Source organism: Rana temporaria, chromosome 4, assembly GCF_905171775.1.
Source record: "Rana temporaria chromosome 4, aRanTem1.1, whole genome shotgun sequence".
NCBI classification, from domain to species: Eukaryota; Metazoa; Chordata; class Amphibia; order Anura; family Ranidae; genus Rana; species Rana temporaria.
The window spans coordinates 209,323,293-209,344,974 of NC_053492.1; the positions used below are offsets into that span (position 1 = coordinate 209,323,293).

The 21,682-nt window shown below is 42.4% G+C and overlaps 1 protein-coding gene across 1 annotated transcript in view; it reads left to right on the top strand.

Annotated features, from left to right (window-relative positions):
* The first annotated feature begins 2,007 nt into the window (after nt 1–2,007).
* Nucleotides 2,008–21,682, top strand: part of ARHGEF10 (Rho guanine nucleotide exchange factor 10) — a 212,574-nt gene continuing 192,899 nt past the window's right edge. The window contains exon 1 of the mRNA XM_040349804.1: nt 2,008–2,301. The gene's annotated coding sequence lies outside the window, so the exon portion shown is untranslated. The remainder of the gene's footprint in view (nt 2,302–21,682) is intronic.

Genomic DNA, 21,682 nt, shown 5'->3' on the forward strand with positions numbered 1-21,682 from the left:
ACTTATGCGAATTGGATGCGGTTCTCCCCGCATCAAATTGGCATGACAAGACTGTGAGTGGCTCTCAATGGAGCCGGTTCACACATCTCCGTGTGCGTCTTTGGCTTCATTTCAGGTCTGAATTCAGGCCTGACTGTGAGCCGCATCTGTCTTAGGCGTGAACCCAGCCTTAAGCAACACTAAACTGTGGTTTCAAAATATATTGTATTTAAATTGTTATTCTTAGAAAAGTTTCTTCGATTGCTCTTTTAAATGCCTTTTTTTTTTTTGCTGCTGTGATCTGACTTCCTGTTAGAGGGTGGCTACACCTATTCTCTATGGTCCCACTGTATGTAGCCTCCCTCTCTTGCATGCTTTTTAGGTGGACCATGGGATTTGCTGTGTGTATAGAGCAGTGCACATGACCACAACCAACCTTCCTAACAAAAGGGAGTGAGAGGGGGAAAGAAGAGGGTTGGGAGCTCACAGGGATGTTACAAGGAGACAAAAAATACAGAAATAATTAATTGAACAATTGATTCCATGCCCAATAAAGAGGAGAGCCAGCCCCCCCAAAACAAATACTGTAGCTGCTGACTTTTGATATTGGGACGCTCACCTGTCCAGGGAGCCCGCAATGTCGGCACCCCAGGTGATCATATCGACTCCTGGGTGCAGCCGCCGCCATTCCTGGTAAGGGAACCAGGCAGTGACGCCTTTCGGCTTCACCACTGGTTCTCTAATGCGCATGCCCAAGTGCACTGCACTTTCTAATTGGCCCGGCGGCGAAGGAAGGAGGGGGGCTGATCTTCCGGGAGATCGGGCTGCTGCCGGCCATCCAGAGACCGAACAAAGTCAAAGCTTCGATCGGGTATCGGATCTAGTAGCCTGGAAACGATGTCATGACATCACTTCCAGCTTACTGGAGACTTAAAGGTGCCAAATAAAAAAAAAAAAAAAAAAAATAAATACAGCATTTAAAACGGCCAAACTTGGCGGTTTGAATGCTTTTAAGTGCAAAGGAGAGATTTGTAGTCTTATAGATCCCAGATCCCTCCATAAAGAGTACCTGTCCCTGACTATTAGTGTCACAAGAGATGTTTACATTCCTTGAGACGGCAATAAAAGGGATCAGAAAAAAAAAAAAAAATGAATGGACAGTGTAAAAATAAAATAAATAATATTTTTTTTAAAAGTGCACCATCCCTTAAATGAAGTGAATGCATATGTAAGTCACGACTGCAAATGTAAACGGTGTACAAACCACACGTGTGAGGTGTCGCTGCGATCGTCAGAGTGAGAGCAATAATTCTAGTACAAGACCTCCTCTGTAACTCTAAACTGGTAACCTGTAGACATTTTTAAAGCATAGCCTATGGAGATTTTCAAGTTTGTCGCCATTCCACGAGTGTGCGCAATTTTAAAGCGCGACATGTTGGGTATCTTTTTACTCAGCGTAACATCATCTTTCACATTATACAAAACAATTGGACTAACTTTACGATTTTTTTTATTTTTTTTCATTCATGAAAGTATATTTTGTTAAAAAGAATTGACAGTGTGACATAAAATATTGCAACATTTACCATTTTGTTCTCTAGAGTCTGGTTATATATATATATATATATATATATATATATATATATATATATATATATATATATATATATATATATATATATATATATATATATATATATATATATATATATATATATATATATATCTCATTTGGGGGTTCAAAGTAATTTTCTATCAAAAAATATGAATTTTAACTTGAAAGAAACAAGTGTGAGAAAAAGGTTTAGGCATTAGGGGTTACATGTGAGATTAGGATGACTCTATAGTAAAGTGACAGAGTGTTGCGCTGCTATCACTGTGTGAAGCAGCAGATGTGTAATGTCCCCTCTCCCCTCCTATATAGAGAACACACAGCCCCTCCAATGACAGCTGTGGAGGGAGAAGCCATTGGGCTGGTCAGGTGACCCCGGAGGAATGTGTGGATGTTGAATTACAAGTGTGTGTGTAGGGGGAGACTGGGCGATCTGCACAAATCCTCCCGTTCTCTGCTCACACTCCTCTACACCTTGATTAACAGCCTCCTCTGCCAATAGCAAGACAGCTCCTCCGACACTCAGCCAATCAACTGCTGCCCAGCACCCGGAGAGGCTCCGTTCATCCCAATCCCCGGGAGGAATGAGGAGGAAAGTTGGGAGCAGTGGAAAGGAGAGTCGGGTCACAGTGCTGCAGGGATGAACGCTGACTGGGACCTGTGAATGGATGTGTCTGCCCGGGGCTCTACTCTACTCTCTGCTCGGGATGGTGAGTGTGTGTGGAGTGGGCTTATACACCCAGGGTAGTGACGTGTCTGCTCAGAGGGATACTCTATGGACATAGATAGAGGTCTGCACATTGTTTATGGTCTTTCACTGATTGCATATGGTCCTACACTGATTGTATATGGTCCTACACTGATTGTATATGGTCCTACACTGATTGTATATGGTCCTACACTGATTGTATATGGTCCTACACTGATTGTATATGGTCCTACACTGATTGTGTATGGTCCTACACTGATTGTGTATGGTCCTACACTGATTGTATATGGTCCTACACTGATTGTGTATGGTCCTACACTGATTGTGTATGGTCCTACACTGATTGTGTATGGTCCTACACTGATTGTGTATGGTCCTACACTGATTGTATATGGTCCTACACTGATTGTATATGGTCCTATACTGATTGTATATGGTCCTACACTGATTGTATATGGACCTACACTGATTGTGTATGGTCCTACACTGATTGTGTATGGTCCTACACTGATTGTATATGGCCTTACACACTGATTGTATATGGTCTTACACTGATTGTATATGGTCTTACACTGATTGTATATGGCCTTACACACTGATTGTATATGGTCTTACACTGATTGTATATGGTCTTACACTGATTGTATATGGCCTTACACACTGATTGTATATGGTCTTACACTGATTGTATATGGTCTTACACTGATTGTATATGGTCTTACACTGATTGTATATGGTCCTACACTGATTGTATATGGTCTTACACTGATTGTGTATGGTCTTACACTGATTGTATATGGTCTTACACTGATTGTATATGGTCCTACAATACTGAGGGTATATGGTCTTACACTGATTGTATATGGTCCTACACTGATTGTATATGGTCTTACACTGATTGTATATGGTCTTACACTGATTGTATATGGTCTTACACTGATTGTGTATGGACCTACACTGATTGTGTATGGTCCTACACTGATTGTATATGGCCCTACACTGATTGTATATGGCCCTACACTGATTGTATATGGTCCTACACTGATTGTATATGTATTACACTGATTGTATATGACCTTACACTGATTGTATATGACCTTACACTGATTGTATATGACCTTACACTGATTGTATATGACCCTACACTGATTGTATATGGACCTACACTGATTATATATGGCCTTACACTGATTGTATATGGCCTTACACTGATTGTATATGGCCTTACACTGATTGTATATGGCCTTACACTGATTGTATATGGCCCTACACTGATTGTATATGGCCCTACACTGATTGTATATGTATTACACTGATTGTATATGTATTACACTGATTTGTATATGACCCTACACTGATTGTATATGACCCTACACTGATTGTATATGACCCTACACTGATTGTATATGGCCCTACACTGATTGTATATGGACCTACACTGATTGTATATGGACCTACACTGATTTTATATGGACCTACACTGATTGTATATGGACCTACACTGATTGTATATGGCCTTACACTGATTGTATATGGCCTTACACTGATTGTATATGTATTACACTGATTGTATATGGCATAAAACTGATTGTATATGGTCCTACACTGATTGTACATGGCCTTACACTGATTGTACATGGTCCCACAATCATTGTATATGGTCCCACACTTACTGTATATGGTCCTACACTCACTGATAGTCTATATACACAGATAGACTTCTACACTCATTGTATATAGTTCTACACACATGGGGGGGATTTACTAATACTGGTGCAGCTTTGCATAGTAACCAGTCAGCTTCCAGGTTTTTTGTCAAAGCTTAATTGAACAAGCTAAAGTCAGAAGCTGATTGGTTACCATGCATAGCTGCACCAGATTCTGTGTACGGCAGTGGCCGAAAGTTTTCATAATGACACAAATATACACTTTCACAAAGTCTGCTGCCTCCGTTTTTATGATGGCAATTTGCTTATACTCCAGAACAGCCTTTTTCAACTATGGTACCTTCAGGGGTGTCTTGGCAAAATACCTAAAAATTGCCTAAAAAACTGTATAGAAGTCAGTGGTTAGATGAAGCCTGCCTTCTAGTTACGCAAAGCCACAGGTTTTCATTGTGCACCATTGCAACCTTCTAGCCCCTGGCACCCAGTTCTAACAACCAATGTTGTCATAAGGGGGATGCCTAGCGCTTGCACAGCGTCCTTGTTTGCCACTCCCTGTCAGCACTGAGACACTGGGGGAGAAGAGAAACATGGGAATACTAGTCTGTACCAGTGTGCAAAGGTGTGTTTGTTATGGAAGAATAATGTATGAGGATGTTGCTGCTTTATATAAAACAATTTATTTTATTTTTTTACATTTTGCAATGGAGTGCCTCGAGATTGTACCCAATTTTAAAGGGTGCCTTGACTAAAAAAGGTTAAGAAACACTGGCTCAGAATGTTATGAAGAGATGAATTGCAATTAATTGAAAAGTCCCTCTTTGAAAATTAACTTAATCCCAGTCTTTCTTGTGATGACAACGAATGCAGCCAATCAGCTGCTCGGCTGTTATCCCAAGTAGCGGGAGGGGACTTCCGCGCCTCGTCCGAGCCCTCCTGTCCCACCAGGAGGCCTGAGCCACTGCATTTGTGAAGGCTTCAGGGTGCCCAAGAAAGTCCAGCAAGTGCCAGGACCATCTACATTTGATTTAGCTGCAGGATCGGGGCACTACCAGTGCAGAGCTTGCTCAGGAATGGCAGCAGGCAGGTGTGAGTACATCTGCACATACAATGGGGCAAAGAAGGGCAGCAAAGAAGCCACTTCTCTCCAGGAAAAACATCAGGGACAGATTGATATTCTACAAAAGGTACAGGGATTGGACTGCTGCGCACTGGGGTAAAGTCATTTTCTCCAATGAATCCCCTTCCCGATTGTTTGGGGCATCCGGAGAAGAGAAGGATGAGTGATACCATCAGTCCTCTATCGTGCCAAAAGTAAAGAATCTTGAGATATTGATGTGTGGGGTTGCTTCTCAGCCAAGGGAGTGGGCTCACTAACAATTTTGCCTAAGAACTCAGCCATAAATAATGGTACAAAAACACACTCCAAGAGCAACTTCTCAACCATCCAAGAACAGTTTGGTGAGGAGCAATGCCTTTTCCAGCATGATGAAGCACATTATCATAAGGCAAATGTGATAACTAAGTGGCTTGGGGAACACAACATCCAAATGTTGGGTCCATGGTCAGGAAACTTCCCAGACCTTAATCCCATTGAGAATTTGTGGTCAATCCTCAAGAGGTGGGCGAACCAAAGAAAACCCCCCAAATTCTGACAAACTCCAAGCATTGAATATAGAAGAACAGGCTGCTATCAGTTAGAATGTGACCCAGAAGTTGATTGACAGAATGCCGGGGCGATTTGCAGAGATCTGGAAAAACAAGGGTCAACACTGCAAATATTGACTCTTTACATAAACGTCATGTAATTGTCAATAAAAGCCTTTGACATTTATGAAATGCTTGAAGTTATATCTCAGTATACCATAGTAACAGGGCTATCTTAATAGCATCATGGGCCCCTGGGCAAAGTAATGCTCTGGGGCCCCTACAATGGAGACAGTGCAGGTAAACAGACATCAAGTAGGTAAGAGGCAGACAAGCTGAGCTTCCCCTTTTGGGTGGAGATCTGCAGTAACTACATGAACAATCATTCTGTACAGCAAAGTAACAGTGGGAAAATACTACATACATACAGTAACAAAGCTGTCCTGTGCATATAATATATCTGCTAGATTGATGCCTCCCCAGCACTATGGCCCTCTACACCCCAGATATCCCCCCCAGCACTCTGACCCCTCTACGCCCCAGATATCCCCCCCAGCACTCTGACCCCTCTACACCCCAGATATCCCCCCAGCACTCTGACCCCTCTACACCCCAGATATCCCCCCCAGCACTCTGACCCCTCTACACCCCAGATATCCCCCCGCTCTCTGACCCCTCTACACCCCAGATATCCCCCCCAGCTCTCTGACCCCTCCACACCCCAGATACCCCCCCCCAGCTCTCTGACCCCTCCACACCCCAGATATCCCCCCAGCACTCTGACCCCTCCACACCCCAGATATCCCCCCAGCACTCTGACCCCTTCACACCCCAGATATCCCCCCAGCACTGTAACCATATGCCATAAGATACCCCGGGTATTGTGACCCCACTACATCTCTGATACACCGTATACTGTGGCCTCTTTACATCCCTGATACCTCTAGCACTATAGCCACCCAAGCTAAACCAAGCATTGATACCCCTTATACACCCCAGATCCCCCCTCAGCATTGTTTTCCCCCCCATACACCCTTGATAACCCTCAGCACCATTATTCCATCCAAGGACCAGCTGCTTTGGGGAAAGAGCAGTGGCCCCCCATGCAGCTGGGGCCCCTGGGCAGTGCCCAGGTCTGCCCTCTCATTAAGACAGCCCTGCATAGTAATATCTGACAAAAAGATCTAAAAATACAGACAGCAGACTAATCTTTGTGTCATTCTCAATTTTTTTTGGCCACGCCTGTACAGCAATTTTAGTAAATTTGGTCTATTGCATATAGTTCTACACTCATTGTGATAGTTTATATACATGAATAGAGTTCTATATTCACTGTGGTCTTCCCTGCAGTGACATTGTATCATGTTGTGTCTGATTACACAGATATTTGTAAACATTGTATTCTGTGCACACAGAAGTAGTCATAAGCTTTAAAACTCATTGGAGGGGGGTTAACAAAGGGAAATACTTCATTTTTTATTTTATTTAATCATTTATTGAGTATGCAGCTTCTTTATCTTTAATCCTTGCCTATGTTCTGGTTTAAACTGGTGCCATGACCACTGCCCCAGGTTTCCTGGGTGGTTGATTTCTCTTGCAGCATCCTATGGAGCCAATCTTGTATGCATTTGCTCGGGCATGGCAGCCCATTACATTTTCGCATGAAATGTACAAAAAAGGTGCTTGCGCCTTTTTAAAAACACGGCCGCAGGGAAACCACATCAATACAGGAAAATTGTTGCTACTAAAGCAACGGATCACCTGAACAGAAATGATGGAAATTCGCAAGTGACTGTGCATAGTTCTAGGTATTAAAGGGGTTGTAAAGGTTTTTTTTTTTCTAAATAGGTTCCTTGAAGCTACTGCATTGTTGGTTCACTTACCTTCTCCTTCGCTTTCCCTTCTAAATGTTTTTTTTCCTTTGTCTGAATTTATCACTTCCTGTTCCTCCTCAGTATGCTTGCCCCCATCATCTGGCTGGGGTTAGTCAGCCAGAACAGCTTACTGAGGAGGAACAGGAAGTGAGAAATTAAGACAAAGAAAAAAAACAGTTAGAAGGGAAATGGAAGGAAAAGGTAAGTGAACCAACAATGCACTAGCTTAAAGGAACCCATTCAGAAAATAAAAAACAAACCTTTACAACCCCTTTAAAAATGATTGATATATATATTTTTTTCTGCATGCTCAAAGGTGACCTATGAAGCTGTAGTCTACAGTGTAGTATTTGGTTGCCAATTGAGATGCTGCTGCAGTCTACCATGTATAGTAGAAGAGACTTAGCTAATTGTTTGCATTTATTTCTTGACATTTTCATGACCTCATCTCAGAATCTGCTGCATATTTTGAAGCACTCTCCACATACCTGGTCTGTTTATATAACACTCTTACTGATCTGCAATAAGAGGATGGAGGTCTCTGCTATCTAAGCCTGCATTGTGCTTATACATAGGTGTGCACAGCCTATTACATTAGGGTGTGCACCCCAAAGCTCAAACACGCACATCCCATGCATGTGTGGAAAGAGATTTCATATTGTAGAACGCTATAACCAAGCATTTATTAAAAGCATATATTGCACTTATACTTTGGTAGTAAAACAATAGCGAAAACTGCAAGCACGGCCAGCTCGTGCGCCATAACGTCACAGATGTGGCACCACCCGGCGCATTAACTGGGCATGGAGGTTCCTATCTCTTTCACAGGGGGCATCACTGCAGCTGGGGCTACATACTCCGTGCTAGGAAGTGGACAAGAAAGGAAGTAATGCAAACATAAAATAAATAAAGGTGTGGGGGCAGGGGGGTTAGATGATTTCACATGAACATGCAGAGTATGTTGATGTGAATTTTAGAGATGGGCACAATAGAAAATGTTGTTTCGGATTTGCTTGTTAAGTTATTCATTTAATTTGTTCATATTCGTTATGCTAGAATGATTTTGTTATTAGTTTCAATATAATCGTGCCCACCTCTAAGGCTCCTTTCACACTGTAGCGCTAAAAATAGCTCTGCTATACCGCCTGAAAAAATCGTGCCCTGCAGTCTTCAGTGTGAAAGCCCGAAGGCTTTCACACTGAAGTGGTGCGCTAGCAGGACAGCTCCAAAAGTCCTGCTAGCCGCATCTTTGGAGCGGTATAAGTGCGGGTGTTTACTGCTCCTACACCGCTCCTTCCCAATGAAATCAATGGGAAACCGCGGTAATACCGCCCGCAATGCGCCTCTGCAGAGGTGCATTGCAGGCGATATTAATCCTTTTTCGGCCACTAGCGGGGTTAAAACCGCACCACTAGCGGCCGAATATGGCGGTATAGCGACGCTAAAAACCGCTATACCGCCACCGCACCTCCCGTGCCCTTGTGGAAGGGGCCTAAGTGCTGGTTCACACAGTGGCGGCTTTAAAAATATCTGACTCTAAAGGCACCCCTTACAGCGCGACTTAAGCTCAGCTTGTAAAATGACTTCTGTATAGAAGTCAATGCAGGCCGCTCTGAAATCCCCACAAAGTAGCACAGGAACCTTTTTCTAAGTCGGAGTAACTTGAGTCGCTCCTATTAGAACAGTACTATTGCAATGCATGGGGCGCGACTTGTCAGGCCACTAAGTCACTGTGTGAACCAGCACTTAAAGTCACATTAGCGTGCATCCTCTGAATGTTCGAATTAGTTTTGTATATTCATTATTCCAAATCAATTCCATTTTCATAAGCTATTTTGGAAGATTTGCTATATTAGTTTTACATTTATATTTAGTTTTTTTATACAAGTCATCTGTTTGAGTTGGATGGACGTGGACTCATCAGAATCTCATAACATAATGAATGGAACAAAATGTATTTTGGATTCATTTGTTATGTTATGATTCTGAGATTCTGATGGATACACCTCCATCCAACCTGAACACAAGAAGCAGGAATCTTCTTATTTCACTTTTTTACCTTACTGTATTTATTGCAATATGTTTCCACTTCATACAGTGGATATAAAAAGTCTACACACCCCTGTTAAAAATGTCAGGTTTCTGTGATGTAAAAAAAAAAATAACACAGATAAATCATTTCAGGACTCTTTCCACCTTTAATGTGACCTATAGACGGTACAATTGAAAAACTGAAATCTTTTAAGGGGGGGGGGGGGGGGAAAATAAAAAAAATAAACAATGTGGTTCCATAAGTGTGCACACCCTCTTATAACTGGGGATGTAGCCGTGTTCAAAATTAAGCAATCGCATTCAAACTCGTGTTAAATAGGAGTCAGTACACACCTGCCATCATTTAAAGTGCCTCTGATTAAACCCCAAATAAAATTCAGCTGTTCTAGTAGGTCTTTCCTGACATTTTCTTAGCAAAAGCCATGATCCCATCAGAGGGCTTCTAAAGCATCAGAGGAATCTCATTGTTAAAAGGTATCAGTCAAGAGAAGGGTACAAAAGAATTTCCAAGGCATTAGATATATTATGGAACACAGTGAAGACAGTCATCTTGTGGAGAAAATATGGCACAACAGTCACATTACCAAGAACTGGACATCCCTCCAAAATCGATGAAAAGATGAGAAGAAAACTGGTCAGGGAGGCTGCCAAGAGGTCTACAGCAACATTAAAGGAGCTGCAGGAATTTCTGGCAAGTACTGGCTGTGTGGTACATGTGACAACCATCTCCCATGTTCTTCGCTCCCTGGCGTGGAGTGTCGTGCTCGCCCCCTCCCTTGGACTGCAGGAGAGTCAGGACGAGCACTAACACACAGCTTCTTTCTCTATCTGCAACGTAGAGGGCTTCCTCAATCTCCTGTAGTCCAGGGATGGGGCGAGCACGACACTCCACACCAGGGAGAAAGCCTTGCATTACTGTGTGGAGTTACAGACAGAAGAACAGGAAGTGAGGATTTCTCAGAAGAAATAAGGACATTTAAAAGCAAAGGTAAAGGAAGCTATTTAGGGGGAAAAAAATGAACCTTTACAACCCCTTTAACAAAGCATTAGTTTAACCACTTGAGATCCGCGCTATGGTCGAAAGACGTCCACAGCGCGGCTCTCAAGTGCCGGGAGGACGTCCACAGACGTCCTGCCGTTGTTGTTCCCTGTGCGCGCCGCTGGGGGCGCGCAGCGGGGAAACAACGTGCCCGGCGCATCGCTCGGGAGCCGATGCGAGTGCCTGGCGGCCGCGATGTCCGCCAGGCACTTGCGATCGTCGGGAACACAGCTGGTAACACAGCAGGACGTGGAGCTCTGTGTGTAAACACAGAGCTCCACGTGCTGTGAGGGAGAGAGGAGACCGATCTGTGTCCCTTTACATAGGGACACAGCATCGGTCACCTCCCCCAGTCACCCCCCTCCCCCCACACAGTAAGAACACTATGAGGGAATACATTTAACCCCTTCCTCACCCCCTAGTGTTAACCCCTTCACTGCCAGTCACATTTATACAGTAATTAGTGCATTTTTATAGCACTGATCGCTGTATAAATGTGAATGGTCCCAAAATTGTGTCAAAAGTGTCCGATACGTCCGTCGCAATATCGCAGCCCTGACAAAAAATCGCAAATCGCCGCCATTACTAGTAAAAAAAAAAACATAAATCTATCCCCCATTTCGTAGGCACTATGGGCCAAATCCACAAAGAAATTGCGGATCTTAGTTTTAGGCAGAAAAGTTACACTGGCGCAATTTTAGTATTTTAGGTAGCGATCCACAGAGCACTTACCTCTAAAATTGCGCCAGTGTAGCTGATCTCCTTGCATCTTAAGCGATCCCTAATTAAAATGGGCGATTCCCATTTAAATTAGGGCGCGCTCCCGCGCCGGACGGACTGCGCATGCGTGTGACGTCATTTTTCCCGACGTGCATCGCGCATACGTAGTTTACGTCGGGCTTTGTGGATAGCGACGGGTTCGTAAAGTTGCGACGAAAAAAAAAAATCAAATTTAAAAAAAAAACGCGGCGATCGAAAAAAAGGTATGGTTTTGCATGGTCTACTAAAGTTAGTCCATATAAAACCAACCTTAGTTTTGCGCAAGCAAATTCGTAACTTACGCAAATCACACAATGCCTAAAGCTTTGTGGATCTCCGTAAGTACTAATTTGCATACGCAAGGAGGGATTTCGACTCGAAATGCCCCCAGCGGCGGATGCGGTACTGCATCCGAATATTCAACAGCGTAACTAAATTACGGATGTCGGATCTTCTGCCTAACTTGGGAAAAATCCTTTTGAGGATCGCTCCCAAAGTTAGGCACAGAGATACGCAGGCGGAACAGCAGTTCCGCCTGCGTATCTCTTTTGTGGATTTGGCCCAATAACTTTTGCGCAAACCAGTCGCTTATTGCAATTTTTTTTTTTTTTTTACAAAAATACGTCGAAAAATACATATCGGCCTTAACTGAGAAAAAAAAAAGTTTTTTTAAAAAAAATTGGGATATTTATTATAGCAACAAGTAAAACAAATATATATATTTTTTTAAATTGTCGCTCTTTTTTTGTTTATAGCGCAAAAAATAAAAACCGCAGAGGTGATCAAATACCACCAAAAGAAAGCTCTATTTGTGGGGAAAAAAGGACGCCAATTTTGTTCGGGAGCCACGTCGCACGACCGCGCAATTGTCAGTTAAAGCGACGCAGTGCCGGAAGCTGAAATTTCGCCTGGGAACGAAGGGGGGTTATGTGCCCAGTAAGCAAGTGGTTAAGGGTGTGCATACTTATGCAACCATATTATTTTAATTGTTTATTTTTACTTCCCTCGCCCTAAAAGATTTCAGTTTGTTGAGTTTGTTTGTTCAGTTTATAGGTCACATTAAAGGTGGACAAAGTCCTGAAATGAGAGATTTAATCGCATCTGTGGAATGAGGAGGTATTTCTGTGAGTTGACTCGCTCTCTTTCTGCTCTTCTCTTTTCCATTTGTATAAACAGTCTTTTTCCTTGTTGTTGGACGCTTTATTCATTCTGGTCATATTTCTCAGGTCCATTTTCTTACCAGCTAGTTAATTTACCTGTATTTTTTAGACTGTTGGAAGAAACATTTACAAGTGGTTGTAAAGGCAGAAGTTCTATGCATGAAGATAAAAAACCTTCTGTGTGCAGCAGCCCCCCTAAAACTTACCTGAGGTCCATCTAGATCCAGCGATGTTTCAGGAGTGTCTTGGATGCCCGGAACTCCCATCCTCATTGGCTGAGACAGCAGTGCAGCACCATTGGCTCCTGCTGCTGTCCATCAAAGTTAGTCAGCCAGCCAATGAGGAGAGAAAGGGGGTGGGGCTGGTCCGTGGCTCCATGTCTGAATGTACATAGGGAGCTGTGACTCAGCTCAGGTGCCCCCATAGTTGCTTGCTGTGGGGGCAATTAACAGGAGGGAGGGGCCAAGAGCACTTAAGAGGGACCCGAGAAGAGGGGGATCTGGGCTGCTCTGTGCAAAAACACTTCACAGAGTAGGTAAGTATAACATGTTTGTTATTTTTAACTTTAAAAAAAACGAGACTTTAGTATCACTTTAAAGTGTATATAAACCCTAACAATTAACTTTTCTGTTTGCTGCCTTCTGATTTGTTAAATATACCATTAAGCCCTGGTTCACACTGGGCTGCGGGAGTGAAGCCGTGCGAGTTCAGCTGAACTCGCACGATTTCACTCCCACTGGCAGTCCCGATTTCGGCCGCGATTTAAGAGACATCTGTGCAGGTTTCTGCACAGATGTCAATGTAAATCGCGGCCAGAAATCGCAAAAAGTAGTACAGGAACTACTTTTTGAAATCGGTGCAGCGCTGCAGATGCGGCGTGGCACCGATTAGGACGGTGTCATTGCCGACAAATGCCGCCGATTTGAGATGCGATTTCACATGTGAAATCGCATCTCAAATCGAAGCAAAACGTACCCAGTGTGAACCTGGGCTGAAAGAGTTTTGTTGTATCTGCTTGATAAGTGCAAACAAAATCCCTGTTGATCATAATTTACCCAAGGCAAATAGACTGGTTACTTTGTAAGGGATGTTGAACGCTGCATGGGATTATTCCCCAGAGTTTAGAGAATGTGGTGAGGCTCTGCCGTCTTTCGTCATCCAATCGTGTGCATGGAAAAAAATGCATATATTTTTATTTTCTTTGCAGAGTAAAATTTTACCACATTCGCTAGGCCCTGGGCAAAATTCAATTACAAAATTAACAGCCTATTTGCCTTTAGTAAATCAGCCTCATGAACTCTAATTAGCCTGCCTTGTGTTATATTGAAAATACATAGTAATTAGGGCTTATTCACAACATGAGCTGTGCTGAATACATGGTCGCTGGTGTGTGCTGGAAGGAAGAGTGCCATTGTGCCAATTCTGGTGCATAACTTTTTACTTTTTTTTTTTGTGTGCAAACATTAGTGAAATGTCACAAACTTTTGTATTGGCTGCAATGCATTGCAATGTGTTAAATTGTGTTGCACCACACTGTGCTGGAAAATAGTACTGTATTACCAGCACAGCCTCAATATTGTGGTGTGGACTGGCATTGTACGGGAACAAGATTTTTTGCCTTGCATTCAAACTGGGACTATGCTGGGAAAGGCTGCTCATCCCACCTAGCATGAATGAGTGTTTTGTCTTTACAGGATGTTGTGGAGAAGGGAGAATAAGTGGACTGAGAAAAATAAATAAAAAACTGGTAGGGCTGACACCATTAAGTCAACAGCAAATCTGTTTGTTGTCAATCCACTTGCAGGAGTAAAAACATGGGGAAATGTTTGGCCTGGTTCACATCTATGTGGTTTCTAGCAGCTGTGTTTGCTCCAGCACAGCAGCCCATTCATTTGAATGGGCTGCTGTACCTCCTGAAAATGCAGGGAAATGCTCCCTGCAACTTTTCAAAAATGCGGCCACAGCAAAACTGCAAAGTACAGCGCAGTTCTCGGTATGGGAAATTGTGCTGCGGTATCCAGTGAATGGGGTTGTGATTAGGATTAATGACACCTACACGCATCTCATAAACAGCAGCACAATTTGCTGTTATGGTAAATGGATTGACACACTGTTGGATCACATTTACATCTCCAGGGGCACTGTCTCCAGTCAAGAGTATTGGTGGAGGCAAGTTTGTGATTACCAGGGTTAATTTAGACGAATAAAATATTTTTGTCAACTAAATTAATACTATTTTAGTTGACTTAAAAACGACTAAAACAATTAAGATAAGTAAAATACAACTAAAACTACAATGGCATTTTAGTCAAAAGACTATCACTAAAATGAAATTGAAATTTGATGTAAAACTTAACACTGCACTACCATATGAGAATAAGTAGGGGGCATCTACTAAGTTGCTAAAAGAAACAAAATGAAGAAAAAAGCTTTTCTTAAAGAGTTGCTAAAGGAAAAACATTTTTTTCTTTAAAATAACAAACATGTTATACTTACCTCCACTGTGCAGTTTGTTTTGCACAGTGTGGCCCCGATCCACGTCTTCTGGGGTCCCTCGGCGGCTGTCTCTGGTCCTCCCCGCAAGAGTCCTTGCGGGCGCGCTCCCGTAATACAGTGAGCGGCCATAGCCACTCACTGTATCATTTGGCCCTGCCCCTCAGCGCGCCACGTCACTGGATGTGATTGACCGCAGCGCCAGCCAATGGCTGTGCTGCTCTCAATCTATCCGTTCTAGCCAATCAGCGGCCAGGCTGAGTGGCTAAGAGGATCTCGGGACCGAGCGCGGGACTTTCGAGGGGTCGGGTACGTAGAACAGGGGCTCGGGGGCGGCATCATCAGATGTTTTTTCACCTTAATGCATAGATTGCATTAAGGTGAAAAAAAAAATTCCTTTACAACTCCTTAAAAAAATGTTTTATATATATATATTTAATGTTGGTAATATATTCAGGTGATATGTGCAATGGCATTACAGCCAATAGAGTTTACAGTTTTTTTTTGTTTTTTGTTTTTTTCAAGTTGTACTCCTGCTTGTCAAAAAGCAATATTTGTATTTACTCATGAAACTTGTATAACAACGTTATATCTTGCACTGGCTAAATCTGTGTCTGTAATGTTCAAACCTTCTTACCATAAATAATAACATTCGATTTTTACTCCAGGAGTATTTAATGAGTTTGGCAATTCTAAAAAAAAAATGCATTTCAATTTTACTAAATCCATTTAATTTTAGTTGACAAAAATGTACTGGAGATTTTAGTCTACTAAAATACAACTAAAACAATTGAGATGGCTAAAATACAACTAAAACTGCATTTAGTCAAAAGACTAAAACTAAATTTGATGTCAAAATTTAACACTGGCGGTTACACACCTTTCTGCACTCGCTCAGATGTAAACCTAGCCATATTTCAGATATGTATTACATACGTTTGCCCTGATAGACACTTTAAAAGAACATACAGTACTTCCCAGGCAGTGAGGGGATTTAAAATCAAAGCAACAGCATTTATTTTGAATTTTGTAAAACCACCTTGTGATAGGAACATGATGTTAACCTTTTCAAAGGCTTGATTATAATTTATAGCATATTACAATGTGCTTTATCAGCATCGTTTTTTTTCTGCTGCTTTAAAGGACAGTGAGTTTTGTTAATTGTGTGTGTTTGAACTTGCGAACATTCTAAAGAATGCAATAAGGTTTGCTGGTTACATTCTCATGAAAAATATTCTGGCTTCCAATCCAGAATGGAAAATCACCAGAAATCCAAAGCATTCCATCATAGTTGGTGTGACACTTTTCAGTAGAATCTGTTAACTTGACTTGTTATTTAACCTGGACAGTGGTTGGTGATGTGGACAAAATATTTTTAAAGCTGAACTCCAGGATCATCTTTGCTTAGTAGTATTAGATTGCTCTCCCTATGCTCAATTCAACCACTCAGAAATGTTTGAAAATAATTCCTTACCTTGTGGTAGAGAAAATTGAGTACTGTCTGCACTAATATGGCTACAATCACGTCTTACTTTTTGGTAAAATGATGATTGTCCCGCTCTCCTCTATGGGGAACTTGGATAGAAACAGATTGCCTCGCCTGTCCGTTTCCATCCGATCCGCTGGACAGATGGAAAATGGGACCACCATCCATCTATTTTTTGTGGGCAGGATTGGATTTGATGGCAGTGGGTGTCAGCGGCCATGTGTCTGCCGCGCCATAGAGGAGATTGGAGGAACGGATCAGGTCCGCCTGAAAAACTGACAGGTGGACCTGATCGGACAGACTGTGTGAAAGGGGCCTAAGCGTGTTTTGCAAGCATTTACTGTATACATGTGTATGCAAGATCCTGGGTATTGAGGGAGGAGGAGAGCAAAGAACAGTTGTTCAGACACAAAGGGCCGGATTCACAGACAACTTACGCCGACGTATCTGTTGATACGCCGCGTAAGTTGTAGTATGCGCCGTCGTATCTATGCGCTGTATTCAGGAAACCAGATACGCCTGAATTTCTGCTTGATCCGACCGACGTAAGTCTTCGTCGTATCTTGGGTGCATATTTACGCTGGCCGCTAGGGGCGCTTCCATTGATTTACGCATCGAATATGTAAATGACCTAGATACGCCGATTCACGAACGTACTTGTGCCCGTCGCAGTAAGCTACGCTGGTTACGTAAGGCGTACGTCCGGCGTAAAGTTATCCCTCATAAAGCAGGGGTAAGTCATGTTAGGGTATGGACGTCGGAACAGCCGTCAGATTTTACGTTGTTTGCGTAAGTCGTACGTGAATGGGGCTGGGCGTAGGTTATGTTCACGTCGAAAGCATTGAGCCGACGTATCCTAGGGAGTATTTGCGACGTGATTCTGAGCATGTGCACGCATGCGCCGTTTGTTCGGCCATGCATTTACATGGGGTTACGCTTCATTATAATACTACACGCCCACTGCATTGCTACTTTGAATTAGGCGGGCTTACGCCGGCCATTGTACGTTATGCCGGCGCAAGAAAGGGAGCAAGTGCTTTGTGAATACAGTACGAGCCTCTCTATGTAACGTCGGCGTAGCGCATATCAGATGCGCTACGCCCCTCTAAAGATACACCGATCTCTCTGAATCCGGCCCATAAGTGTTTGCAAAACAGCAGAAATGCTTGTTTCACAAAAATAATAGAAGTAAGTAATGCTTCCCTGGGAAGTAAGGCTGTATTGTTATAACAATTCAACAGTGGAGAATCATGCTATTAAAAATTATAGCTGAAATCTGGTCAGCTTAGAACAAAAAAAAATCACATTTGGACCGCTGTAATTAAAGGGTCTAAAGTTTATTTGGTGTAAGTGGCATGTAATAGAAAGTATTACCTTCGTTCTCCCTTCCAGTTCCAGTATTCATTATTGCTCCCTATGAAGCTTCCATTTACTCACCACCATCATAGCATATAATAACAGTGGTCCTGTATTGTGCCTGAGAACCTTGAGTGCCTGCCCACATTCCACAGCTCAAGTAGAGATGGGGGAGCGAAGAATATTACATCACCTTTGACTGAACAAGCATTAGACCTCTTAATATATAGAGAAGGGAAGGGGGGGTAGATAACGAATGTGATTTTTTTTCTACGCCTAAAAAAATTAGCATCAGGCAGACCATGGGCTGCTTTGCAAACAATTAATACAAAACTGACCCCATAAATTACTTCTTGTGTAACAAGTGTCAGGCAACGTCCACAAGCTGCAGTCAACTGCCAGTTTTTCTCTGTGATCTTTAGCTTGCAGACTCTGCCTGGTATGTGATACAGGATCAGCTGTGCTGGAGGCTGTAATAACTGGAAGCAGACTGCACAGGGCAACCAAGGAATTAGGAGTTTAGAGGCTACTTTTTTTTAACAAGAAAGTTCCGGTTTGCTTTTTCCGTTTATGTTTTAAAAAAAAAATATCCTACAATTTATAGTGCACTGATAACTTAAAGTGCTAGCTCTGAGTATATGCTGTACATTCCAGTTAATCCGTATGGTTTCCAATCATTTTATCGCCATGACAGTCAATTACAAATGGCTAAAACATTACTTCAGCATGTCACTCTGGATTACAGGGTATAAAAACAAAGTAGTATGGAAACAAAAAAACAAGTTTCTTTTTTAAATGATAAAGAACTGTACAAATTAACAGAATTATGGTAACACTTTTTTGTCCATTTGTCAGTTTATAATAAAAACGTAGGCACTTAGAGCCGGTTCACACAGGGGCAACACGACTTCCAGCACGACTTTGGGAGGCAACTTGGACACGACTTGAGTATGAATCATCAGGCAACTTACAAGGCAACTTCAAGTCATCTCCAGGACACGAGGCTTTCCAGTGGCCAATCAAACAACAATCAGCTCTGTGGGAGGGAGAGGTTTGCCTGAGAAACCACACGACTTGGGGCAACTTCAAGTCAGATCCCAGGTCGCCCCTGTGTGAACCGGCTCTTAGGCAGGGTATTTATTAAAAAATGCCACATAAAACCCTTAGTGCCGGTTCACACTACCGTGACTTGGGATCCAACTTGTGTCACCTCAAGTTGCGCAACATGAGAAATTCAATTGAAGTGAATGAGAGCCATCTTAATGTACACTACTGAAGTTGCTCCGACTTCAGAAAAGGTTCCTGTACTACTTCAAGGCGACTTCTAGGTGACTTGTTCCCATAGATTTCAATTGAAGTTGCCTCCAAAGTCGGATCTCTGTCTTAACCTCCCTGGCGGTATGATTCTTTCAGATTTTAGGTGCTGAAAGCAGTACCATTATTTTGCATGGAAATTTGGCATTTTATATTGTAGGCCTGTAATTCTTAGGAATAGCTCACTTAAATCTGTTCAAACAAGGGTCTAGTAAACATCCCGGGTATGATAAAGTTTGAAAAACAATATAATAAATTATAATATAATAAATAACTATAAATAATTATAACAAATAATAATGTAATGTAATCAAATCAAAAATTCAGAAATTTGCTCAGTTGCAGAATTGTCGCTGTCATTACTTTTATTGTTTGATGACGAATTTCCCCACAAATCCCTATCGCTCAATTCTGCAAGTGATTCTAATTTATTATCGCTGTTTTCTAGCTGGTCTAAAACCACTTTTGATGTAAAGGGACACTTTTTGGTTGCTATGGACAATCTCCAGTTTGCAGGCACAAAGAACAGTTTTTATTATATAAAAGTACATGTAGGGCACTGGGCAGACCACTAGGGACAAAGGGGGTGTGTAATTTTTTCATACAGTACTGTAATCTGTAGGATTACAGTATACTGTATGTATTGTGTTTATTTACTTATTTGAATTTGGCGCCGATCTCCGCCCCCGTGCGTCGTAACGTCGCAGGCAACGGAGCTCGGCGGCTCTCGGCACTGTGTGGATCGACGAGAAGATTACACAGCGGGGAGGCATCGCAGGATTCAGGGACAAGGTAAGTAAACCATGCCTGTGGATACTGCAAGGCGATCCCGAGTCTGGCTCGGGGTTACCGCTTTTGGTTCTGAAATTCCACCCCGAGCCAAACTCGGGAATACCGCTCAGCAGGTTAACTGAAGCAACTTTACAGGAAGAGAAAATTGTTTACTCAGCAACCCCCTCCCTCCCACAGAGCTGATTATTCTTTTATTGGCCACAGCCAAAGTCGCCTGTCCTGGAGGCAACTTTAAGACGCGTTGTAAGTTGCTCCAAGTCGCGCTGAAGTTGCCTTGCAAAGTCACGCTGGAAGTCACGTTTCCCCTCTGTAAACAAGCTCTCATATGGCCTAAGAATGATGTAAAAAATATTTTGTAAGACAATTTAGTCATTGAGTTATTTTCTAGTTAACAAAGACATACTAAAACTGCAATTTTTTTCTGGCCAGCTTCATTAACTTCTGGTCATTGAGGGGTGAAGGGGTCTCTTTTAGGGATAAGGTATAAGCGGAGGGGATTCAACTGTTAGGATTAGGTGAAATGTTTTGGGTTAGGGCTAAGATTTTTTTTATAATGTACAAAGATCTCTGAATAATAGGAAAGCAAGAGCGATATTATCTGTAAGTGCATTTTAAGCCTTTAGCCCTGGTTCACACTGGGCTGCGGGAATGAAGCCGTGTGAGTTCAGCTGAACTTGCACGGCTTCACTCCCACTGGCAGTCCCGATTTCGGCCGCGATTTAAGAGACATCTGTGCAGGTTTATGCACAGATGTCAATGTAAATCGCGGCCCGAAATCGCAAAAAGTAGTACAGGAACTACTTTTTTAAATCGGTGCAGTGCTGCAGATGCGGCGTTGCACCGATTAGGACGGTGTCATTGCCGACAATTGTCGGCAAATGCCGCCGATTTGAGATGCGATTTCACATGTGAAATCGCATCTCAAATCGAAGCAAATCGTACCCAGTGTGGACCTGGGCTTAATGTTATTTAATTTGTCTCATTTGCTGGAAGTGATAGCAAATTTTATTTTTGGCTTCAAATTTATTCAGATTCCCTTTTATAGGAATTAGAAGATAAAATAAAGCTTCATGCAGATAAAAAAATCCAAAACTTTATTTTTAGGTGTTATAAGTCACTCTTTAGAGAATGGTATGACTATAATAATAAAGTATTTGGTCATTATTCAGAGTGCATCTGTATTGTTCTTTATTGATGAACTGAAATCCACTTTGTTCAGCTTTGCCACACCCATTAAAGCGGAGGTCCGGCGTTAAAAAGTAAATAAAAATAAAAGTCAGCAGCTACAAACAGCAGGGGAAGTTCGATTCCACTGGCACAACCCTTGGGGCTGCTTTTGCTAATTTCATGTTATTGCGTGTTAAGTAAAAGTTTGGTGAGAGACGATTCGCACTTTTCAATCTGTTACAGTGTGACAAACGTGCTATCTCCATTACAAACGCTACTTTTACCGAAGGTGCGCTCCCGTCTCAAACTTTATTCTGAGCATGCGCGGGTTTCTAAGCATACACACAAACGTGTTTTCTTGTCGAAAACCAGCCCGACGAGGAACGCGACAAGGAAATTGAGACTCCCGTCGAGGAAAAAGAGAACTTGTTCTCTTTTTTTCTCGTTGAGTTCCTCAACGGTTTTCTCGATGAAAAACTCACACACGACCGTTTTTCCTCGGCAACAAAGCTCTTCCACCATGTTTCTTGATGGATTCTGTCGAGGAAAACGGTCGTGTGTACGAGGCCTTATGCTGGC